The following is a 25,404-nucleotide window of genomic DNA, read 5'->3' on the forward strand; positions in this document are numbered from 1 at the left end:
GTCACAGCAAATCAATGCGTCTGCACTGAACTGTGAAAACCTGCACTTCCGCCATCATTATATACTAGCGATTGTCAAGGACATCAAACACCGAGCAGTTAGAGAACTGATTTCTGTTTGAAGACCCGCGTCTCAAACTTTGAAAGAGCCCGATCTGAATCAGCAATGCAGCTTTGAATTTTGAAGTGAATTAGTTGGAGATGTCAAATGCAGGTAAAGCAGCAGACTATTCACATTTTTCTATAAGGCCACTGCAGGCTAATTATTTTTCTAGTTTTGTAAGGACAACTCTTGGGCGTGTGAACCTCAGAAAAGTAGAAAATCTGATTACAAACGTGGGGCAATTTCCGTAGCAAGATTTAGTGTTGCCGCTATAGGTTGTGATCAGGGTTAAACTATTGAAAATTATCAATGTGAGGCATAGGAGGTTAAAAATCTAAAGTCTGTAACGTGATAAAAACGTCTCTTAACATCCATGATCTGATGATCGATGGAATAAAATGAAGGAGGACTATGAGGGAGATCGATGTACAACGAGAGGAGAATCAGTGTCTCTGGGATGTTGAAGAAAGATGCTGATCTGCTTATCAGGCAGTTTCCTAATTACATTATCAATATTTGCAAAGTACATAAAAAAATGAAACAACGCCAATATTGAGACAGATGTTTCAAGGATAATCTGTTAAAGTCAAGCACAAGATCATAAACTGAAATTAGAAATAAGCTTTAAGGACTCAGTGTAGCACTTGCATGATTTCCTCAACATGATTCCAGGGCGATGTCTGAATCCCCCTGTGCTTCAGAAACATGGGGTATTTAGACGCGGTCCCACTGTTGAAGCTCGGACGGATCTGGCAGCCTTGTTCCTGCCGGCACCGGTCCCAGAACTGGCAGCTGGTGGTAAAACCAACGGCGGTGTGTGGACGGAGGAATCGCTGCAACACAGTTCTGGCTTCAACATCCCATCTGGAATTTTCTCAGCAAACACAATTCTCTCTATAAATGCAACAGTCAGCCGTGATAAACAAACAGACCAATTTTATCTTTCATTCATGATCCTATACTGTGCACTGTGAAAATACTTATCTGAGCTGGTATCTGGCTGAAAACTGTATGGCTGGATAGTTCCAAGTTTTCTCGCCATTTGTGGTGCACCAGTAATGTTAAGTTGGGGTTGTAAAGGGCTGTAAACTAGCAGAAGACCGTGTAAACAGATGGATGACAGGTAGTGGGGGCGGACTTATTTCGTGCCAACAGTTCCGCCCATAACTCACAGGTGAATTTCTAATGAACAACTGCTGCTCTGTGGGGCTTATGTTCTAGAAAACGAAACAGGTTTTTTTTCTTATTTGGCTAAAAATAATCATAGTTAAAAGGCTACTTTTAAAATATAAGATCAGAGTTGGACCTTAAACTGAGCAGAACTCACTCTGATGCTGGATTCATATATTTGATCTCCTTCAATGAATTGTCAGATTTATACTTTTCACCTCCATAAATCTGCAGTTTAATTCCTCTTTACTTTATCAACCTCAAACAGTCTGCTGTTCCAGAGAGAAGCTCCAGTTCTTTCTGGAGTCTAGTCATAATTAATTGGAGACAAAACCATAAAAGTTCCACATTTAAAGTAGAACTTTTTTCCTTTCTCTACCTGGTACCTTCATACAGATAACTTCTCTGCGCGGCCAAAAGGGGGCACCATCGCGGCACTCTTCACCAATCAGACGCAGGAGAAGCCAGGCAACGCCGCTTCAAGTCCGGCTCTCCACATGCGGCTCCGCGCTCCCCCTCACTTCCCAGACTTCTCCCTCCCCTCCTCACCCTCTGTGCTTTACACCATGTGTCCGGTAAAGGAGGAGGGGGAGAGCAACACTCACACATAAGCACTTTTACACCCCCCCCCCTCCCCCAATTCTGTGTGCGTGCGCGCGCATGACCAGTGGTGCTGAAAGAACAGCGACCATCTTCTCTGGGACTGAGCGCAACTTAGAGAGGCTTCGTCCCGAGCAAAGGCACTGGAAGGATTGTTGGTGGGGGCGGAGATTTGTTTCCACCCCTCTATTTTCATGCCCTCACTCCCCCCCCCCCCCCCCTCTGCCTCTCTATCTCTCGTGCTTCTTTTCGCGTTCTTGTGGACTTTCTTAAACCTCTTAGGTCTCCGCAGGAGATGTGACGGATTCTCTGTCTCTGGGTCAAAGTGATGAAGAATCTGCAGAAGAAGAAGAGTGTGGAGGAGCTTGAGCTACTGCTTTTCCTCCTCTGACATAATCACAGTCACATTCTCCTTCTGGTCTTGGCTCCTCGCGTTTATCTCTCCTCCGTCTCGGTTTGGAGAAGAACCCAAAATCAGCGGCTTTGGGCGCTTTTCTTTCTCTCCAGCTGCTCCCGGTGCGTCAACAAGGATTTCTGGAACTCCGCGTGGACTTCTTGTGAGATTCTGCAATTTAAATTACACATGAAGTGATTTCAAGGAAAGTACAAGGCGCGAGCGCTGAACTGGACTCCTAAACAAGAGGGGAACTGATTTAAAAAGAGGAGATTTCTCGAAGAAGATCGGTCTCGTGCCTCCAAAAACGCTTAGGAGGACTAAAGCTATTCATCCGTTTTCCTTCCGGTTATAAAATGGATTGATCTGTTTTCTCTCCCCTTATTGATGGACTGACTATCAGAGATTATCTCCCGAAACTTGGACCTGTGGGGGATTTGGGAGGAAAGGTGAAGCCTGCACTGCAGCTCGTGCCTCCCCACAAGAGGCAGAAAGTCCGGATTGATTTATTGATTTAATTAATCGTCTGAACCTGCAAAGTTGGAACCCACTGATAATCATGATGCAGCTATGAACTTCACGATCCTTTTTGTGCTTGTTCTTAACTTGATTCAATTCAAATTAGTTTAAATAAAACCATAATTGAATCATCTTTGAAGGAAATTCCATTTTGTGCGTCATAAAGACAGTTCTTACCTAAACCGGCTGCAGTTTTATAGAATAAATGAATAAAATATTATTATTGTTATTTGACATCAGTGAATGCAAAAACATTAATATTTTTTACATTTCTGTCGAAATTACTTTAGCGTGACTGCTTCTCTGGATTCCTGATTGGAGACTCCAAGTTATTTTTGGCTGCGCTAAAGTAGAGCGACTGTTTGTTTCCACACTACTTCTCAGACAGAAACCGACTGTACGGCAGAGGTCTGCCTGCCCGTCCTGGAAGACGGGAGCGGGACAGACAGAAAAGAAGGCGAGGGAGACCGGGAGCAGGAGGAGGAAGAGGAGGAGGACAACGGGATGCGTAACCGCCGCTAACTGCAGCTCAGTTTTGGAGAAGGGGGAGAAAAAGAGGAAAGACATTTGTTTTCCTTTCGAAGCCACAGGGCTGTCTGATGGAGGTCGGAGCTCTCATGTTTTAGGAGAGGAGGAGGACAGACGAGCTACTTGATTTACTCCTCTGTCACTCCTGAGCGGAGGAATCTGTCTCCCCCGCTCAGCTGCGTGTCAGAGGTGGGATTACTGCAGCGCTTTTCATCGGGTCAAGGTGCTGTCTTCTGGGAGTCGGGATCAGTTCCGCCAAGACGCCAGGTAAGCGCGTGTAGGCGTGCACGTGGGATGGCTTCACTGCACGAGGCTGTCTGTGTTTGATGCAGAGAATTTCCAGAAGTGGTGACAAACATGTGGGCGCGCATCATTACCCCTGGAACGTGCACGCGTGACGACTATAAGAAAGTCTTCGAAACTCCGCGCGTAAATACTTTTTACGTTTTTTTTACCCCCTAAAAGGCCCAAAGGTTGCATTTAGTTCATTCATCCAAAAACGTGTGAAGGCGCGTGACACGACCTCAGTGAGCTAAAAGCCAGGTGTGTAGGTGAGGCTAAACCAGAAATCAAAGTACATGGAATCCAATAAAAATAAATCAACCAATGTTTTTGTCTTCACATTTGCGCCACTGGAGTCCTGTGGTTTTCATTGCGGACCCAGAAACGCTGCAAACTGATCAGACAAACGGCAGATTTGTTCTTTTCTTTATCTCCGGAGCTCATTTGACTTGTCATTCCGCTTCCGTCCTTCCAGCTTCTTTCCTTATTTTTTTGGTGTTCATTGCTTCCCTTGTTTGTTGGAGATCAGCAGAATGAGCTCTTTCAGGGATTTTCCAAAGGTTTTGCGGCTCTTTTGGACCATGTAGTTAGAATCATTTCCATACGTATAGTTACAGTTTTGGCACCATTTAAAGTATTTTATTTTGTCTTCAAAGTAAAATGCTATTTTTTATGTGGACACACCATCTTAGAATGTTTTCCTCTTTGATCTTAAGTGCTTCAAACATGACATAATTTTTCATCCGTACTTAAAACCCTTGAAAGATGCCCCTCATGCGCCCCCCTCAGCTGCTGGGGTGTCACTTCCAGTGAAAGGGTGACGTTTGGCCTCAACTGTATAATTTTCCCATTTGTTCAAGTCCTCCGGAACACAGCCGCCTCTGTGTGAGCGCCTCTTCCAGCGCCAGCAGGTGCGTTCTCTCCCTTCGTCTCCTCTTTTTCTCCTCTCCGTGCGCACAGATTCAGAAGTTGTGTGCTGCAGGGATCGGCCTCAGAAAGTGTGGGTTTGGAGACAGTAAGTGTGTGCGCGCTACGATGCACCAGGTGAACACACACACGCACACCTACACATCATGCAGGAGGGGAGACGCGCGCAGGGTTTAATTATCTCAGCCGTTTAGCAACAAGGTGCGCATCAATCGTCAGAATAGAGGGGGACTGCGCAGCCACCGGAGGCTGCAGGTGCGCTGATTTATCATGTTAGAGCGGTGTCCTATAGATCTGACCGGTGTGCAGATGAACTGGCAGCAGAACGATCCCGTCACACCGGACAACATCAGCCATCCATTACAGGAATGGGGGGTGGGGGCGGTGGGGTGGCGCGTTTACTGCAGGGACTCATCACTGAGACAGAAGACCGGGAAACAAACACGATGATAATATGGGGACACTTGTGAAATAAAGCAGTTCGATGTAATTACAGCACTGAAGGTCCCTCATTCCACCGTTAAAAGAGGTTTGGGCTTCAATCGCGCAGCAAGTTGTGCTTCTTTTGAAGATGTTTTTTTTGTTTTTTTTTGCATCTAAGGGAAATACAATTAGTGTAAATCCAGGTGTATGAAACACATGCTGGAGAAAACTATGATCTGTGATGCCAACATGTTCTTAAAGTCTTACTTCAATCATGTTTTGATCTATTTTCAAAGCGTTCCCAATGTCTTTTTCCTTCTAAATATGGTTATGCAGTATTTAGCCAAAATAAAAAGAAACTGACATTTTCTAGGACATAGTTTCTGCAGACTGGGAGGAGTTTATAAGAAATTCACCTGTGAGCCTGTGGGAGTGGAATTAACCCATCCCCTTCCCATCATCCATCTCTTTATACCCTCTCCTGCTAGCTTACAGCCCCTCACACCCTCAACCTAACATTGCCGGTGCAACAAAAATGGCGAGCAATATTGGAGCTATTCAGTTTGGATCCAGTTACCAGCTTAGGCGAGGAAAACCAAGACATTAATATCTCTATTTGTCTGCAAGTGGATGCAACAGAATAGAGTAGGGGGTTTGTGGCCCATACATCATACATCATCTACATCATAAAAAAGATCTTTTTTCAACAGCATTTTTTTATAGACTTCTTGATTCACAACGATTTGAATAAATACTCAGAAATGCATTTTTCAGGTCATTGTTTTCTTTACTTACGGCCTCGATCATCAGAAAAATGACAGAAGTAGATTTTAAAAGCACCAAAAACACAATTTTTATCAGAGTGGGCCTTCAAAATCTGAGCCCTTGAACATGGATGAGCCTTTTTTTTTACACTGTAATGGGCTTGTTATGTCAGATTTGTGTTTTGTCTGAGGTTCAGTTGTAGTTAAGGACACAGAAACCAAGATGATTCTCCAGTATGAGTCATCTTTGAAGGCATGCAATCAAGTTGATCGACAGTAAATTGAACTTGAGGTTCAGGTATAGAACAGAGAAATTCTTAGTTTCATCACAGAAGCTACTCAGGTAAACTGAAAAGAATGAGACATTTCTGATGAATCCCACTCTGGAGGTCAGTCGTCTTTCTTTAGCTTTAGGATGAATCTTTCAAAGAAAAAAGAAGGAAAAACACAAAATCCTCACAATAACAAGCTGTTCATGCTTCTTCAGTAAAATACCATATGCTTGCTTTTTGAGTCCAGGAAGAGGAAGGACCGGAAGACAGGAAACAAGTTTCACACACAAACTAAAGCTGACGCAAACATGCACAAATCTGAGCAAAGAAAAAAAAAGCCAAGTTCAACTGAAGGCCAACATAAACTACATGATTAGGACTTAGTGTAACAATAAGGAAGGTGGATACTCCAGTGGAGAGATGTAGAAGGAGGGATTAAATAAACAAGGCCTCCAATGAAGAAAATCCTGAACAGAAGGTGCTGCAGGGCAGAGAACCCAGAAAGACCAACAACGATAAATTGTGCTGAAAAAATATAGACTGACAGCAATAGAAAAAGCAAATGTTTTTAAACTCTGGAGTCCAGAACCCAACAGACAATCATCGACTTTATATGAGAACTGGATTGAGTGAGCGCGATGTCATCCAAAGGAAGCGGTTTACTTCAAGCTCCAACCAAATGAAGTCAATCCAGTCGCCATTTTTCCGTGGTACAGATGCCGCTATATTGGAAGCAGAAATTGTCTGTAAGCAGTAATTGGTTGGAGGCAACATTTCTATGGCTACCACTCTCACCAATCAGGAGTGAGTTTGTTGGAAGTTCACACCCCTTGAAAGTGGGTGACATAAAATCTGTCAAACATTTTGAACGTTGGCTGGGGGTCAGCAGGCTCCGCCTACTTCTATCTAATTGGCTAGTTTATAACTTGAATAAGTTGCGCTAAAGAAAAAACTGTCATGGAAAAATTTAAAAATTGCTCTAGCAGGAACATGTTAAAAAAGGTACCAGAGCTAGAATGGTTATACTGACCAATGTAATAACTGAGTAACACCTGTTTATTTCTCGTTAGAAGTCTGTGGGATTTATGCGTCTTTGAGCCAATGGGTACTTCCTGTTTGAAACGCTAGTGGGAAGAGGGTCAATTCAGTCCAGTTCTCACATACAGTCAAAGGTGACAACATCTTTGACTCACTGTTGTTAAAATAATGGAGATAAAATCTGGCAATCTTCAATGGACTAGCAACCTTCACTGGGATAGGCTCCAGCAACCCCTGTGACCCTGAAAGAGATTCAGTGAGTTCAGAAAATGGGTGGATTAAAGAATGAGCGCATCAAGAACAAAAAGGTAAAAATACTATTACTATACACAACTATTGTATTAAATGAAACAAACAAATAAACAAAAAATATAAAAAAAACAGTTCAGCAAATTATTAAAAGAAAAATTACCCCCTCAAAGTCCACAAGTGAAATCATGTAACTAAGCCTTCCAAGTCTGAATATTTGTTTTTAAAAATCAAATCATGTGAGGTTTCAAAGGAGGATGTTCAACACACAACAACTCCAAGATATCTATACAAGGTGTTGCAGTATCAAGCAGAGACTGAAAAAGTGAACAGGAGTCCAGCGGGGGTTCATGATAAACAGGTTCAAATCGCCCAACACAAAGCCTGGGCTGCATTAAGCCCCGGAGGAATGCTGTCATGAGGAGGCTGCTTTGATGGAACCGGTGTAAGCACACAGGAGAAATGTCCCTCACATAGACAAGAAATGTTGTAAACATGTCCTCTGTAGGTTTGTTCAATCATTCACTGGAAAAAAATAAATAAATTCTGGTTAAAAAAGAAAGTAACCTGCAGGAAGTAAAGCATGCATGCAATGAAAAAGCTCAGTAATTTCACTGAAAAATAGGACTGGCTAACGGGGCCAAATAATAACAGCACTAGATCAAGCAGAGACACAAGAGTAAAAGGAAAAGATCAAAAGGAATACTAGAAAGATTAAATGTGTAAAACATAAAGAAGTGGAGAAAACACATAAAGGAGAAGCTTGGTACGGAGAGGAGTGCCAGTGTTATCGTGTGCCAGTAAAAGACTTTTATTTTTGAAGCCAGGCTGCTCTGCTATTGAATCCTTGCTCAAAAACGGGCAAAGAAGCTGCTTTCAATGTTTTATCCACTACATGGAGTTGTAAAAATAAAACCAATCCTTTTTTCTTTCATTGGGAATATAAAATTACTGTTGTATGAAGCAAAAATCAAGAGATGGAGACTTGTGTGAAGGCAGGAAATGTGAATTAGAAAGAGAGGACAGATTTAGAGGGATAAGGACAGCAGAGAAGAAACAGACCTATAAATTACAGAAGAGACGACGATGCATGAAGCTTTGACTGGAAATATACGAGGAATAAAAATCAGAAGACAAAACACAGAGCGGATGTTTTTATTGAGCTTCAAGTTGCCTTGGTGCTTTCTTAAAATATTTGAAGTTTAGTTTAGAAATTAAAACATGTAACTTTCTTCAAGGTCTTCTTGACATCTACAAAAACTGGTAGATTTTTCTCATTTTACTGGGTTTTCTATTTCTTTTGCAGGCACTAGTGTTATGTTTGACATCATCATTGCATCTGTTTAACCATCACCAATATCCAGAGTAAACACTCTGATACTTCAGATGAATAGCCAGGTGAAGTGGTTTACATGAGAAGTTTGTTTTTTTACAGTCACACATGACATTTTCCTGTTTGCATTGACGGCAGGAAGTGCGGTTTCTATCCGGTGGTAGTCTGGAGCACAGTGTGGACCAACGCACTGTTGCAGCATATGTCCAAAACTCTCCACCATTCAACTGTGGCGAAGGAAGCTGAGTCAGAACAGTAAAACAGCCATAACACTCTGATACACATGTAGGAGAGCTTTAGCAGCAGGAAGTCTGGCTTCCACATTCAAAACTCAGAGCTGCTACTTCTCACTGAGAAGAGCTAGCTGAACTGGTCTGGACAGCTAATGAGGATGTGGCCGTGGCAACCCCCTCGGGAAATGGTCATCTCCAGGATTTCATGTCTAGCTAGACTTGGAATTGTAACAGGAATTACAATCTAAGAAAACAACTGAATTTCAAAAAGCAGTGCATTCGCACAACAAAAAAGAAAATGTGCTTTTCAAATTGTGGTGTGGATTTATACAATGGGTTAGCTGAAGGTTTAAAACAAAGCAAAAGTTTACATATATTCCAAATAACCTACAGAAAATCACTAACAGAACTTTATAGGGCGAAAAAATGATGAATAAAAGATAAACTATCACTTTTGCACAGTTGCTATACACAGAACTGTACCGTGAATGTTTTGTACATATCTGTATATAGAAACACGCACATCATCAGATGTTGTAAAAAGGGGTGGGATCAGACAAGATTTTTCTTCAACCCACTCCTTTTTCAAGCACACTGTATTGTTTTATGTTTTTTTTTAAAACCACTGTATTGATTTTTCATTTGTATTTGAAATAAAAAAGTAAAGAAAAAAAAGAGAGTGCTCAGGTACCATTCAGGTAACAGATGAGGAAGAGAACCCAGCATCCTTGCTATGCTGAGGTGAAACTGAAGGACCGGGGTTGAGAAGTCCTGATATAAAGTAATGTCAGCATAATGGAATACCAGCGGGGGGGTTACTTCCGCGCCAACAGTCTCGCCCAGAACTCGGAGGCGATTTTCTGATGAACTCCTGCTGTGCTGCAGAAAATATGTCTTAAAAAATGACAGGCTATTTGATTTTGCCTAAAAACGGAATAATCACAATTAAAAGACTTCTCTGAACGGTTTGAAAATGGATAAAAATATAGTTGGAGTGAGACTTGTGGTAATGATTGAAATCCTTTTTAGTTCAACACCAGACTCTCCTTATATCCACACAACGTTTTTCTTTATTAAATTACTAGGGGTGTAGGAACAAATCGATTCTACGACATACCATGACACTTTTATCGTTTAAAAATGCTGTCAAGACGATATTTATTTAATTATTTATGAGCGTCCTTCAGCGTCTGACTCTTGTTTTCCACTTAAACCCTTAACCACTAGTTGGCAGCACAGCCAACTCAGCCTCTTTGAGCAGCTCTACACCAAAACAACAAGATCTTGCGAGAACCAGCTTTTGTTAAATGCTAAATTTTCTGTCAGCATTGAAGTTTTTGTGACTCTGAGACATGTCCAACTTATTTTTTTACTTGGAATGAGTACTGGACCAAAACTATGTAACACGTTGCTGCCAGTACCATAAAAGAACACGGATTGTGGTGCTTTGTAGTTTGCCCCAGACGAGAACAAGTGCTCCACTAAAATATACACAATTTTTGAAATGTTTTATTTCAAGTGTCACAATTATGTACAATAACTCTTGCTAGGATTGTTTTACACAAAATTTCCAAAGCCTATATAGTTTTAAAACCCTAATCTTGAATGGAAACTATTTTAATTGCAGATGTCAGTCCGATGTCATTGTAAACAGCCAATGTGATTGGCAAACACAGAGGTGAGAGCAGACTCTACTAAAGTTTACAGGCAGCGAGTTGAGATTTGACTTGAGACTCCACCTCAGGGACTTGAGACTTGTGGACAATGTTCATTTGCTTATGTTTTTACCTCCAGGAAATCTATCAATGATGGAGAAGCATTTTTTTGTGTCGCCACTATTACAAAGTACTATACTGACAATATGTGAGAATAAAAGGCTTAGATTTGAGACTTGACTTGTATTTGGGACCCAGCACTAATGAAGGAACCCAAACTTGCAAAAAGAGACTTGTTAGCATCTCTGCATCAGACACTGTTCCAGGACAACAGGAGATTTGACCTCAAGCTGGACTAGTCTGCCGTTTTGTTATGACGTGGTAGATCCCAGTATTTTTGATATTAAAACACTTTATAATAAGGGGAACAAGTGGGAAACTGTGTGTAGTTGTTAAGACACATCATGTTTACTGATCAAGATGAAAAAAACTGTAAAATTCACATGCTTAAAACTGAAATTTGATTTTGCAATCAGTGTTACCAAGACCACACATCTAAGATTTCTAATACTTCAAGTGTCAAGTTTGGCCCAAAACTTTGGAAATGAAAAAATACTGTTTCAGTTGAAAAAAGAGCAATTAAGATGCTTGGAAGAATTATTATAAAGCAAAAACTATTTTGCAGGAGGGAAAAATGTATCTGATTTTTATTTTTCAATGCAGCTAGTTACTCTGAAGCTCCATAGTTATCTGAGCCCCCTGCCAGCACATGTTGTGTGTCTCATCATTGCTCTGCTGCATTGCGTAGCATTATGACTTTTTAGTTGGGAAATTTCAAAGAGCAGTTTTGATCAAGGTGATGTCAAACAATGTAGATCTTTAGACTTAAGTAAAACTCCAGGAAAATGTGAAGCTGGAAGGATCAAAGTGTTGTTATATTACGTGTCATATGAAAGAGACCTGCTCCATGGTTTTTCTAAGAGGTAGTAATACGTTCATTCTGATGGTTAATTGCCCACAAAAAAAGAAATGATTGACTATAAAGCTACGTTGCCCTTGGCAACACACATACAAGCATCCACTTTCAATGAGAAGTCTATATAAACGAATAAATGCGTGTTTTGGAGCGCTACGTACAAAACGCATGGCCATTGAACACACATAGCAATTCAAGCCATTTGACCAATCAGAGACTTGGATTTGGTAGTGACTTATGGATGGCATCCCTTTTAATTCACAAACGTACCAATTGTTTGAAAATTGATCACAGAAAAAGCCTGGAGCAAGATTTGCAAGATTAGCACCGCTTTGACATTTTGCACCAAGCCTCTTCCAGCTGTAGGTGGCGCTCACAGGCTAATAAAAAGTAGAAAAATAAAAAGAAGAAGAAGTCCCTCCTTGGTTCCCCAGTGCAAACACCATGGGCTAAAGGAACACTCAAGAACCCGCGTTTAGCACGTCTTTAAACGTGTGTAAACATAACCCTTTAGCTTAATCCAACATGCTGAAACACTCATATTTGAATGTCATAGTCATATTTTTATTTTCAAGTGATTCAAGTATATTTGAATCAAATGGATTATTAAGCCTTCTGCTTGTCTTAACAAACTAAAAATGTCTCCAAATGATGAAAGTGGTCTTTGCACAAATAATAAAATTGACATTTTATTGATTATTTCTTTTCATTTTGTCATTTTACAATTGTGAAGAAGCGACATTGTCATTGCTTTTCAGGAGTAGAAAACATGAATTCCAGTTACACTGAAGTTTCTTTCTGGAGGATGGAAGAGGGAAATGGTGTCTCTGACCTTTTATGAAAATGGGTTAATAGGTGGAACAACCAACCCTAACAGCTGAAACTTGGCTGTGGGATCTGAGGATTCAAAAGTCCCAGACCAATCAAAAGACACCGTTTGATTGCTAATACAGTAATTGTGAATATCTGTGACACTAATTTGGTCATTTCTACTGAACTCATCCTTGGGTTCAAAAACTAAAGACTTGAGACGGCTAACGGTGAGTTGTAAGCTTAGCTGTACCTCAAACAGTGGTCCATTTTCTAAACTAGAATTTATCAGCATTTATTCTAGTTTATTTTACTAAGATAGCTTCTTAACCCTTTAATAGTGGAGCTTGTTCTCCATTATTGACATTCCTTTAGTACATACACATCAAGCGCTGAATGCAAGTTCTTGAACACACTTCTAGCATGTGGTGTTCACAATTGGCTGTGGCTACCTGATACTGGCGCATGTACTCACAGTTGGAAGAGGCTTGGTGCAAAATGTCAAAGTGGCACAAATGTTGTGAACCTTTTTTTTGAAGCTCCATTCCTTTATATGTAAGACTTGGTGTCATATGATTTTGATCGGGCACAAATTGCAGTTATTAATTTCTTATTCATGATCAAAAGGTTGGCACTTATTTGTTTTGAAAAGATCGCTATTCAGACGTCACTACCAAATCGGAATAGCACGCTAAAGAGTTTTGTTTTCTTTTTCTTTCTGTAGTTATAGCTTTAGAGGCAACTGCTTATAATTCAATTCTGCTTATTCATTATGAGGGATTTTACAAATGTATAAAACGGGCTGTATGTCTAAAATGTACAGCCTGTTTTATACATCTGTAACAAAAACTTAAATCTTGTGTATCAACGTGTGGATGAGAGAGTTTTGAATGTAGAAGCTTAAACACACAATTTCAAAAAAGTGAGCAGAGTTGGCGCGTACAGTTTTAGATGTGGTTTGGATCAGAAAACAAAGAGGCAGTGAATCAAGTTAAGGCTAAATTACTCCGTTCAAACAGCAAAAATGACCACAAGCTTTAGATTTGTCATAGAAGATTATGTTGTGCGCGTTTATAAAGACTTTTCATTGGAATCGGTTGTTCAAACACACGTTTCCGTGCCCAGTGTGAACGTAGCTGTCCATTTTCTCACCGGCCAGCATTTACATTGCCCAAAGCAATGGGAGCCTGAGTAGAGACGACACTGATTAACACACCTCTTCAGAAGGTGTCAGTATTTATACTCTTTTTGGCCGTCTTCCATTCTAGTCAGTAATGGGCTTCAAGGATGAGGCGTATTGTTTTGTCTTCCTCTAGCCCGTCATGTAGAACAAAGTGTTGTTCTCTCTTGGGTTTTGGTTTTAGTGCAAGCTGTTTTGAGTTGCTGACATACAAGGTGGGATGTTGTGGATTTGCCACCATAACTTTGGAGAATCTCACCATTCATGGTTTGCAATTACACCAGATTCAAACTGCGCCAGAGTCCACTGATCTGTACACTGACCCACTCCTGCAGGCCGACCTCCAGACTGTTCGGTCATAAGCCCCGAACAGAACAAATCACAGCAGCCAGACAAAGCACACTTTGGGGTGAAATGTTCGCTGGCAAAGGGCAGACTGTCTGGTGGGAGTGGGCCCTTGAGGATTCTTTCTATGCTACAACACAGTCTTGAACAAGAGGCAATACGCTTTATTTAGACCTGATCCCAGAATAAGACAATATTTTTCTCGAGTGTCCCAGAAAGCAGTATTGACTTTTTAGTTTCAGTGGGACTCTGTCCTCAGTTCAGCAGGAATACTCAAAGCAAAATGCATATTTGCAAACAGCTGCCATATATTTAAAAACAATTGATAAAAGGTTGGAGGCCTTTTCAGGCAATGGGAAGTTTTATCAACCAGACCGTATGAACTGTAAGAAATTAAGATTTTAACATAAATACCTACAAGGAAAAATGTAATTTTAGTTACAGATATTATGTAATGTTTGTACTTGCAGGCATACAATTGAGTTAAACCCTTCATGGCAGGAATACAAAGCATGTGGGTGTGTGTATATCTCAAATTTCATTTTTTTTCTTCAAATTAAGAAGTCCTTTGGGGTTAAACAGGACTCTGGCATTACCAAGGACTTATTTCTAACTAAGAATTGATGCAATTTCTGCTGACTGTGTTTGTGTCATTGATGTCAGTGCAGCAGTGGGGAATTGTGCCTCATCAAACATTAATGCACATGAGTGGTGATGGCTGCTGGCCTGTCCTGTGCCTGTAAGAAACACATCACAACTTAGCTCATCTGTAGTCAACAGAGGACACGCACAAAGAACACTCACATATTTTTTTTTCACATTAAGGCTGTGTGATAGGAATGAGCAATGATGTTGCATATTTAGACACAAGAAATCTGTCACTTAGCATTTATAAAAAACAACAACAAAAACCCAAAGAAGCGAAAAATAGAGCAATTTTCAATGCTGGTTCATGTCAAACGTCCCTATTTTTAGTTAGTACTCCTTACTATAGTCATATTGCCATTAAAAAAAAAAGAATAATGTTTATTTCAGTTGTAAACATTCAGTTTACTTGTTAATGTAACAACTCCTTAGTGGTCACTTGGTGAATTGCACCTGACTCCACTAAATTTATCTGTAAAAAAACCTGCTCTGATGAAAATATTTAGTGTTTTCAACATGTTCTTGGAGCATTTTTCTCATGATGGAGAACATAAATAAAGAAAAATTAAGTGCAAAATGTCATTTCTGATTATGTCTATTATGTTTATTCAGATTGGTGTGAATCAGAAGCAGACAAAGCAATTCAGTTTGAAAAAAAGAGCTTATTCATGACAAAGGAAATCCCACAAGTTTTCTGGTCTAAGCTCTCTACAATGGAGAAGGAAAGGGGGGTGTATAAACCATAAACAACTGCCGCTCTGTAGAAACTATGTCCTAGAATATGACAGTTTTTTTCCCTTTGGCTAAAAGTAGCATATTCATAATTGAAAGACCACTAGGAACATTTTGAAAATAGATCAAATGATGATTGGAGTTCACTGCTGGTTTCTAAACACACAAGAGGGGAGATTAACTCTACAGTTGCCCATCTGTATGTTCATTTCAAAGTGGGTCTTTAAACCAGCTTCAGTCTGGAAGACAAAAAGTTTTTCTTTGGTGGTTACAGTTTCAGTGGCAACGGTTTATTTGAGAAGGAAATTCAATTCTGTTTAGTTGTAATGAATTATTTGACAAAATTATACATATAAAAAAGGTAAATGGCAAAAACTTGTGTAGTGCTTTTCTACCTTCTTCGAAGGCGCTTAACAGGCGCTTCACAGTCACAGTCCAATTCACACATTCACACACGGATGGCGGCTCCGCTGCAGAACACTGGCACCAACCTTCCACCAGGGGCAATGTGGGGTTTGTCTTGCCCAAGGACACTTTGACATGTGGGTGGGCAAGGTGGGAATCTGCAATCTTCCAATCAGAGCGCCCCACTGGTGCCCCACAGCCGGCCCAATATAAATATTAAAAAAAAAGAATATGTGCAATGCAAGAAAAAAAACAAAACAAACTATCTTATTATAATGTTGATTAACCCATTTATTTCCAAAATTGAAAACCTATTCACCTATTTTTTTTAATACAAATTGTTTAACCCTTTGACTATGGACATTTAGCTTCACTGTTGACATTCTTTGAATTACCCTAAGTCCATAACGATGATGCAATGAGCTTAATTTCAGTGGATTCTGAAGCAGAGAAAAGCCGCTTTGCTTTGATAGGCAACCCTGTAAACGAGTAAAGTCCTTACTCTATCAACCTAAACTAGCTAATTCTGATGCAGAGAATCGCGGCTTTTCAGAATCTGCGATTGCATAAATAAAGAGCTGTCAAAGAGCGTGTTATTTAGGTGTTGCCGGTGACATTTCAGTTAGTTTTTGCAGTTGGCTTCTAAGTGACCAACCGATTATTCTGACTTTTCTCTGAACTGAACAGACAATGGGGCGACTCTGTAAATGAAATCTCCCCTCGTAGTTGATGTGCGTAGAAACCAGCGGTATAAAAAATGCAAAGCCTTTCACCTGCGATGGGAGCGCAGTGGACATGAAAGCTTTTAGTGTAAAACAAATGGGAAGAAAATTTTGAAGTGAAAGAAAGCTCTTCATGGGATTGTTTCTATTAAATGTCTGAAGTTGTTTTGCTTGAAGAGAAACATCATGGTTTAATTTATTAATGAAGGAATACATGCTTAGTATTTTGTAGCTAACGAGTGCTCACAAGAGATTGATTTCAAACATGTGTTTATCTTTTTTTCCTGTGTCTGATACGATTTTCATCTTTATTGTGATTTGTCAGAGGGTTTGCAGCTGGAATAACACAAGGGGGAATCTCACTTGCTTTTACTTTTTTTTTTATTGCTCTAACTATAAAAACCTTATTGCACTAATGAGGAATCTTTCCACATTTCTTCATGGACTTCTCTTCCCCCAGGGGTTTCACTTTCTCCTCAAACTACAAATCACTTTCTTCCCGACTTCCTTTGTCTTCTTCTGTTTCCTGACACATTCCTGTATTCATTTGCATCCCCCAAATGAACAGAATGCTTCAGTACTGCATGTTAAAAGGGAATAATGGGAGAAACCAAAGGAGAGCAGTTTTGTCTCTTATTTAGCCCTTCAAGCCTTGGTGTCCTTCCCCTCATCTTATTCCTTCACTCCTCATCCCTCCCCTTCCTTCCTGTGACTCTCCAGTTTCCCCTCAGCACATCTACCAGTGTGGATGTCCTCAGCTGACTTAACGTGGTCTGACAGCCCAATCCCTATGGATTCTGATCAAATAGAGCAATAGTGTACACAGCAGAAACGGCGCTGCCCCAGCCTGCTAAAACAGCACCCATAATATGGCAAAGATCAGCGTCCTGCAGGACTGATTCAACACGCCTATCTGCTGATTCTACTTTGTCGAACATACAGTTTTGGAGACGCAGAACTGACTTTATGTTCAGCGTTCTATGGATTAGAAAATAGCCTTAAAGACCCACTCTGATGAAAAATCATGTTTTTGATGTTTTAACATGTTCCTGTGGACATATATTAATAAAATTAAGCTCAAAATTACACTTCTTTACTCCAACCATTGTAAATCAAGAGTGGACATTGACAAAGATCGTACTTGCTATTTAGAAAATACACTGGGTAGGCCACAAGCTCCCTGCTCCGCTCCATTCCTGCATCCATTTATAGGAAATTAGGGTGTGAGCGGCTGTAAGCTAGCAGAAATGCATGTAAACAGATAACTCATAGGTGATGGAAAGGGGAGCCGGGGTTGTTCTCCGCCAATGTTCCCTCCCACAACTCAGAGGCAAATTTCTAATGAACTACTGCCGCTCTGCAGAAACTATGGACTAGAACATGACACAAGGTTTTAGATTTTGACTAAAAGGGGAATTATCATAATTAAAAGACCACTGGGAATACTTCAGATCAGAAGAGGATCGGAGTGGGTCACTGCTACAAGCATCCACAATCAGATGTCATTTAAATGCATAACATCAGGGTGTAGGCTCCAGATGCAACGTTTGAGTCCTGTTGACATGTCGGCGCTCAGATCTGCCATGCTGCTAAATAAATACGAAGCTTCTCGGTTAAAAAGAAACACTTAGGTTGCAAATCTCAGCTGCCCCTGGTGCGTCTGACCCCACAGAGCTTGGTCTGCTTCTACCTTGCTGGGAGAAGCTGCTGCCGATGTGGCTTTTCTTACTCCATTTGTGCTTCCTCCTCAAGCGTTAAAACCTCACCAAAAAGACTGTGGGTTTAAAATTAGCCATTCGGGCTGTCGATTGATTTTAACAACAGTGGGGCGCTTCTTTTCTCAGCAGTTGCGCTAAGATCTGCAGAGCTGTGCGTGACACAAATGTCGTCTTCCAAGGATGTGCAAAGGGCAAAACATGTGGGGGCCCAGTTGTTTGTGTGATGATAGAGCTAACCAGAGCTGTGACAGCCCCCAGTTTGCATTAGGAGGGTTTGCAGTTTCAATAAGAAATGTCAAGGAGTGCCTCTGATCTGCTGCTACATTGAAATCAACAGGGATTATACACGTCAAAATCAGTTTAAAAGCTTTTAATCAACTTGGGAGCAGTTAAAGCCAACAGGCACAACAGTCACAGCCTGTTAGAGCGCCAGCATTAGTGCACTTTCTCCAGGAATCTTGCTTATTTGACAGTTCCTGTTAAATTCAGCAACATAAATTTCGTTTTTTATTTAAAGATTTGATGTTTTATAATTCCATTCAAATTGAAATGTTTTTTTAAAGTAGTTCAAAGGTGGTAAAAGTGGAACACATTTCCTGCTGACTCTCGTTTCCAGTGTTGACTGGATTGTGTGCTGACCTTCTGTGTATACATGTACATGCAAGCTTTAAAATGACAGGTTAACCTTTCTGTCCCTTTGGGACGTTTCCTTTTCAGTCCCTTCTGTGAAAAAGAAAATAGAGAACTCCAAAAATCACAGACATTGGAGGAGTCTGCTCGTCTTTAACATCCCTGCTCTTCAGCTCTACTTTCCTCCAGCAGACTCTCCTCTTGCTCTCACCCTCCATTAATCTACTTCAGCTTCCCCCCATTCATATCTGTGTTTATAAACAGAAAATATGTGCAACATGCAAGCAATTTCAAAAAGAATCTGTGCAAATTGTGTTAGAGTATTTGTAACAGAAACACACTTCACTGTCACACCGTTTGGTAAAGACGATAAAACTGTGCGGTCTTGCTGCGTCGACTGCAGCTGGAGCATTATAATGCTGAGCGGCGCCTCCTCCTTGGCCACTGAGTCCACGCCGACATGAGCTGCATGGCTCGGACAGTGGCACAGTCAGAATAAAGTCATGAGGTAGCAGCTTTCATAGCCTGCTTTCTTTGCCAGGAGGCGCCCTCTCAGTTCTGTCTCCCCTGCATGACATGACTTCTTGCCTTAATGCAGAAAATTGTTGGATCAGAACCCTTCATGCAAGCAGTTCAGAGTATTGAAAAATGGCTGTTATTCTCATTATTATTATTTTATGCTTTTAAGTGTGCAAAAGTGTCACAAACTAGCTTTTAATCCACACCTTTGAAGCTGGAATGTCAGCCATTTTTCCACCTGCGTGGTTCCTGATGGGAGTAAGGACACGGCTTTATCTGCAGGTTTATATTCAGTTTTGTAAGCATTACTTCTCTGTATTGGTATCTGTTATGTTCTGGGAGTGGATAACAGGTTTTGTAGATAGACTGACTGTTATGCAAATTATAATAAGTCTTTTTTTTCGATTTAAAGCTACCAGATGTAGTTACCACTCTGATTAATTTTTCAATGAATAGAACTCTCTCCAAAATATACAAACTTTTATGTAATTTAGATAACAATATTGCCTTTCCAACAAAAAATGGGATGCAGATTTGAGCATCAGCACAGATGAAAGCTTCTGGTCAGAACTCTGTTTAAACACCTTTAAACTGACAAAAAGTCCAAATCTGCAGCTAATCCATCTCAAAACTCTTCACAGAATTTACTACACTGGACAGAGGATGTTCAAGATGGGTCTCAGTAACTCAGACATTTGCGAGCACTGTGATAATAATCTACCCGACAGCTACATGCACGCACTGTGGTTCTGTACTCCTGTCCAGGCTCTCTGGCAGCAGGTATGTGCCGATTTATCAGTCTGGCTTAAGGTTTCAATCACGGCCTCACCGTCACTTTGTGTGCTTGGTGACATGAGTGCCATCGATATAGAAGAAGGATTAGCATCTATCATTTTCATAACTCTTTGTATTGCCAAAAAACTATTTTAATAAATTGGAAAAACAAGAAAAATATAAACATAAGTCAACACAGAAATCTGCTGTTTGATCATATCAGCTTGGAAAAAATGTCAGCCCAAAGCTCAAGTAACTTTGAAAGAATTCAGTCTCTCTGGTCTCCTGTGGTTGACTCCATGACTTAGGGGGTGGAGGGCTTGGTCGTCGCTGCTCCTTGCCCTTCTGCCGTGGTTTGGGGTGGGGGTCGGGGCTTCCGGTGCCTGGCGGTGGCGGTGGGGGGCTCCGTTGGTCGGGGGGTCGGGTCCGGTGCCTGGGTGGGGCGGGCTGGGGCGCTGCGTGGTCCTCTGGGCTTGGGTGTGGGGGTGCGTGGTGGGGGGGTGGGGTGGTGGTCTGGCTTGGCTTGGGGGGGTGGTCCCTTTGCCTGTGCTGGGGGGGGTTGGCGGGGGGCCCTGCTCGGGGGGGGGGCCCAGCGGCGCCGGATGGGCTGCCCATCTGCACCTGGGGCTGGGATCGGCCGTTCCCTGGCTCTGGGACGGGATGGGACAACCCTCTCGGGGCCCCCGGTCGCTCTGGGTGTCACCCGCTTCGGCTGCGGGGTCTGGGGTGGGGGGCTTGTCGGCCCTGTCCTGTGGGGGGGCGTTCTGGGGGGGGGGGGGGGGGGGGGGCATTATTGGTACGGGTCGGGGGGGCTAGCGGGTCGGGGTCTCCGCTGAGGCAATCAGTGGTTGCCTCGGCCGGTTGGCCTCCTCGGTCCCGTCGAGGCCTGACCAGAGCTCTTCTAGGGCCGGCGTCTGGGGGTGGGGGCCTGGGCTTGCTCCGGGGGGGGCGACGCTTTCTGGCTCCTCTCTCTCTGTGTGGGGTGGGTGGTGCCGGGCCTGGGGTGTCGGCGCCTCCGGGGGTGGGGCCCCTGGGCTGGGTGGCCCTGGCCCCTTTGCTGGGGGTGGGCTGGGGGACGGCTGTTTGACCACCGGGGGACAGTCTACCAGCTGTCCCCAACTTACCCCCTTCCTCATATAACCTCATATTAGGGTGAGGGGGTGGGGGGTCTAGCCTGCGATGCGCCTTGGGGGGGGGCTACTTGGGAGTGGCCCCCCTCCTATGGTTGCCGTATGGAGTGGGCCCCCCCTCTTTCGGTTTTATTTGCACCTTAGACATGCAGGGTCCTTGGTAGGGGGGGTGCTTGGACATCACTGCAAGCAAGCAGCAGATGTCCTCCTGGCACCCTACCCGCCAATTTTAACCGCACCTTAGACATTTAGGGCCCCTTGGTGTGGAGGGTGAGGGGACATCACTGTGAGTAATCAGGAGATGTCCCCTTAGTGCCCTACTCGCCAATTTTAACTGCACCCCCCTTAGTACACACACCCCTCCCCCTTAAATATATACACTCAAACATAAACACACACACATGCACACAAACACCCTCTCAAACACCCATACACGCACACACATTTTACAAGGAAGGTGGGACCTGGGTCCATCTGTCCCCTACCCCTTCCCTGGTGGGGGGTGCGGGCCCCTTGGCGATGGCGGCCGTGTCCCTTGGGTGCCGGCTCCCTGGGCCCGGCGGTGCTCTCTCCGCACGGTGGGGGGGTTCATATTACACCTGAGCCGGGGGTGTTCGTGTCCCTTGGGGGTGGGTCCTGGTCCTTGCCCCAGGGCGCTGGGCCCCGCCAAACTTCCAACATGGCCGAGCCTGGTCGGGCCATATTTATAACATCCCTTGTGGGCCGCCCTTTTTTCCCCGGGGTTCCCCCCTGCTGGGCGGGGGCGGCGGGCCCCTGCCTTGCTCCTACCTGGACCAACCGTGGGCCGGGTGGGTGGCTGCCTGGAGTGCGGAGCGGGTCTCCCTTGGGGGGTCCTGGCTCGTACCTGGGGTCGGGGCGGGGGGATGCCCGGAACTCCTGGGTGGTGGTGTGGTGCTCGTCTGGGGCTGTGGGCGTCCCTCTCCGGCGGGGCCCTGCGTTGGGCTCTTCCGGCGTGGCGGGGGGCTGCTTTACTGGCTGGGCTGGGGCGGCGCTCTCTTTCCCTCTGCGCCTCCCTGCTCTCTGGCTCTGGGGGCCTCGCGGCGGTCCTGCTGGCCCTGGCCTGGGTGGCGGTCTTGGTCGCCCGGGGGGCGGTTGTTCCCTGCCTGTTCCCGTATGGCGTTGGGGGAATTCCGGCTGCCGCTGCTGCTGCGGCGGGGGTCTGGGTGTGGGGGTGGCTGGGCGCTCCTCCTCCTTCTTTTCACATTCCACCATCCATTTTAGAAGAACATTAACACTCACTTGAGCACAGGTGTTAGCTCACCTTTGCACTAATAGTTTGCATGATTGAATGGATGAAAGATTTCACACTAGTTGGTTTAAAGGCATAGGTATGCGTTCGTGAACACTATCTGTTTTGTGTACATGTTGACATGTGGACATTTTTGCAGCTAGCAGGTGTGTTGATAATATTTGAGTGTGTGTGAACAGGCCCCGCCCTTTTTGTACTACATTTGAACCGTACCGTAATGATAAACAACCAGTAAACCTGTCTGCTCTATGCTGCTTCATGGTCTTACCCCCCTTCCCCTCCTATTATCACCCTCCTACCCCCCCTCTCTCTAACGTCCCTCTCTCTTCTTCCCCTCTTTCCTTTTCCGTCCAGTCCAACACCAAAGATTTTCAAACATGATTGAAATTAATAAAGTTTGGCCATAATTACAAAAGGGGTTTATTCAGACATACCTTTGGTTTGTCTGAAGATGAATAACCCCTCTTGTTAAAATAAAATATGTCCAACACAAGAGGCCCTCAGCTCTCATCTGTTTGCCTAGCTGTTGGACAGGACAAGTTAGAAAAAAAAAAATAATAAAAAAAAAATAATAAGTCTTTTTTTTTCTGGCTGTAGATTAGGCGATAACGAGTCTTCCCTCTATCATTAGGAGGTAAAACAACTTTAAATGTAATTAAACTAAAGAGTCAACCATTAAATAATCAATTAGGCCGATTTTAATTTTGTGACAATATGATATTCATAAACGTTTTAATAGAGCAGGTAAACCTAGTTTTACATGAAGTGCTCTGAGATCAGTTGGTGATGAAAAATCTCCATCTTGAATCTTTAACCCTTTAAGAACCTTTTAATGTACATTTGATCTAACTTTAAGGCTGAAACCAAATTGCTTCCATACCCCTTCAGATTTTCTACCTACACCTACATTTATCCATACTCCAAGCGGACAGATATCCACTGTCTTCAAATTTAGACGTTACTAACGCTTAATGACGTCATCAATAGTCGCCGGTCAGGCAAAATCAATAAGTCACTACTTACATTAAAATGTTCATTTCTGTGTTTCAGAACACACCCACATGAAGAAATGCGTTTCTCCTCCCCGTCACAAGTGCGATCATCCTACCGGCGGAGGGATAGCCAGCCCTAAGTCGCCGTGCCTCTTCCTTAAAAAACACTTTTGGATACAACTGCAGCTTCCAATGCCCCTACAATTTAGCGTAGGGGTAAAAAAGCAATTCAGATTTGTGCTGAATATAAGAAAACTGAAAGGGAAGCAGAAATTTGCAGAAGCAATCAATCATATACAAAACAAGATATGACTGCCAGGTTTATGTAAAAGGAATTTTATTTAATTTTAAATTGAAAATGAAAGCAAACCAGCTAAGACGACTTTGTTTTACAGTTGGAGACACCCAACTTTAGATTTGACATTTTAGAGAGCGCCCTGTTTGAAAGTTTACCTTTCAGTCCGGCACCAACCAAATTTTGCAGCAACAGTTCAATGATTTTGGACAGAATTTCTAAATGTTCCTCATAAAATGATAAATAGTGTTTACTGATATAGTGCTGTACCTTGCTTTTAAAGGCCTTATTGCTTTACAGTCACATACACTGGTGGTGGCTCTGCTGAATTACACTGGCGCCAACCTCAACCACCAGGAGAAATGTGGGGTTTTGGCAGGAACTGAACCTGCAAGTCTCTCATCAGAGGTAGACTACTTTACCTCTGCACCACAGCTGCTTTGAACTCTTATCTTAATGCAAAGAGTTAATTGAAGTCATCGAATATAAAAGTTAGAATATTATCAGCGACACACTATATAAATAAATGAAGAATTGGTCGTTCTAATTCTATGTCTCCTTCCAGTTCAAAGTTTTGCATAGAACTCTTTTACTTTTCAAATCAACAACTTTTTTGTCATGCTTGTAGCTTCTGTTGAATTTTTAAGCAGTACATGGAGGAGCTAAATGCAACTTCCAACAGCTCTTTTTTTTTTAAATTTAAACTTGTGTCAATTTAAGACCTTTCTTTACCACCTGCCAACAGGAAAATCACTTTCAGCTCAGCCTCTGCAGTCTTCAGCCCCACAAACCACTGGAATGGAGTGTTTAGCCCTCTGGCGAGCAGTAGAGCAGCACACAGTGCTGGGTAGCCAGGGTGTGTAACTGCTTCATTCCTTCAGGCTATTAAACTCACAAGAACATAGAGTGCCTCGATTTCACACACATAAACCTTAGCAGATATTTGTATTCCAGCATTCAAACTCTGGTATTGACTTGGCTTGTGTTGTACAATGTTGAAAATGGACGAACAAGGCTGAGAATGAACATTAAGTTAGTGACCCTTAAGTTGGGCATGCACAATAAGTGCCTGAAAAATACTACAAGAATTTATCTAAATTTATCTGGAGAGTTAAAAAAAAGTCTGATTTTTGCTGCTGTGCATTATATTTTTATTGAGTCCCATTGAATTTTTTCTCAACGGTTTAACATCGGAGATGTCACCGGCGACACCTAAATATCGCACCTTTTCGGCATCCTGTAACTCTTCGACTGTTAACGAAATTCCAATGGATTCTGACAAGGAAAAAAACGCCTTGGAGCTAAAGCTCCAGTGTTAAAGGCTTGATGGATTTTATTTTGTTTATTTACTGATGTGTACTGTTATTTGATGTTTTAAATCCTCCCCAGTAAAAAGAGTTCGGACGTTTAGCTGCCCTGTTTTACCAAGTCTTGGTGTGAAAGCACCTTAAGTTTGTTGGAAAGGGGGAAATTGACCTCAATCTGCCCGGTCTGACCAGCAAAGGAGGAGCTTCTTGGTTACCAATCGATTTAACTAAAACAAAGTGTCTATGGGACGCGTGAACTTAGGCCACACTGAAGACTTAAATGAAATTCTGGCCGCCCGGCGTAGACGTGTTTATTTGAACATTAATCCTGACTAAACTGATAGATGATAGGTGCACAAACATGCACCCTCACATGGGAGTGTATAGAGACAACCCCCATTCACACACAGTTTTTCCTTATTATCATGCAGAGGAAAACACAATGGAATAAAGAGTAAAGCAATG

The 25,404-nt window shown here is 42.6% G+C and overlaps 1 protein-coding gene across 1 annotated transcript in view; it reads left to right on the plus strand.

The window, feature by feature from the left end:
- il1rapl2 (interleukin 1 receptor accessory protein-like 2) overlaps positions 1-25,404 on the plus strand; it is a 437,033-nt gene that overhangs the window by 16,362 nt on the left and 395,267 nt on the right. The window contains exon 3 of the mRNA XM_020706755.3: positions 1,669-3,580. The gene's annotated coding sequence lies outside the window, so the exon portion shown is untranslated. The remainder of the gene's footprint in view (positions 1-1,668; positions 3,581-25,404) is intronic.

Source organism: Oryzias latipes, chromosome 10, assembly GCF_053564925.1.
Source record: "Oryzias latipes strain Hd-rR chromosome 10, Olatipes_Hd-rR_3.1".
Taxonomy (NCBI): Eukaryota; Metazoa; Chordata; class Actinopteri; order Beloniformes; family Adrianichthyidae; genus Oryzias; species Oryzias latipes.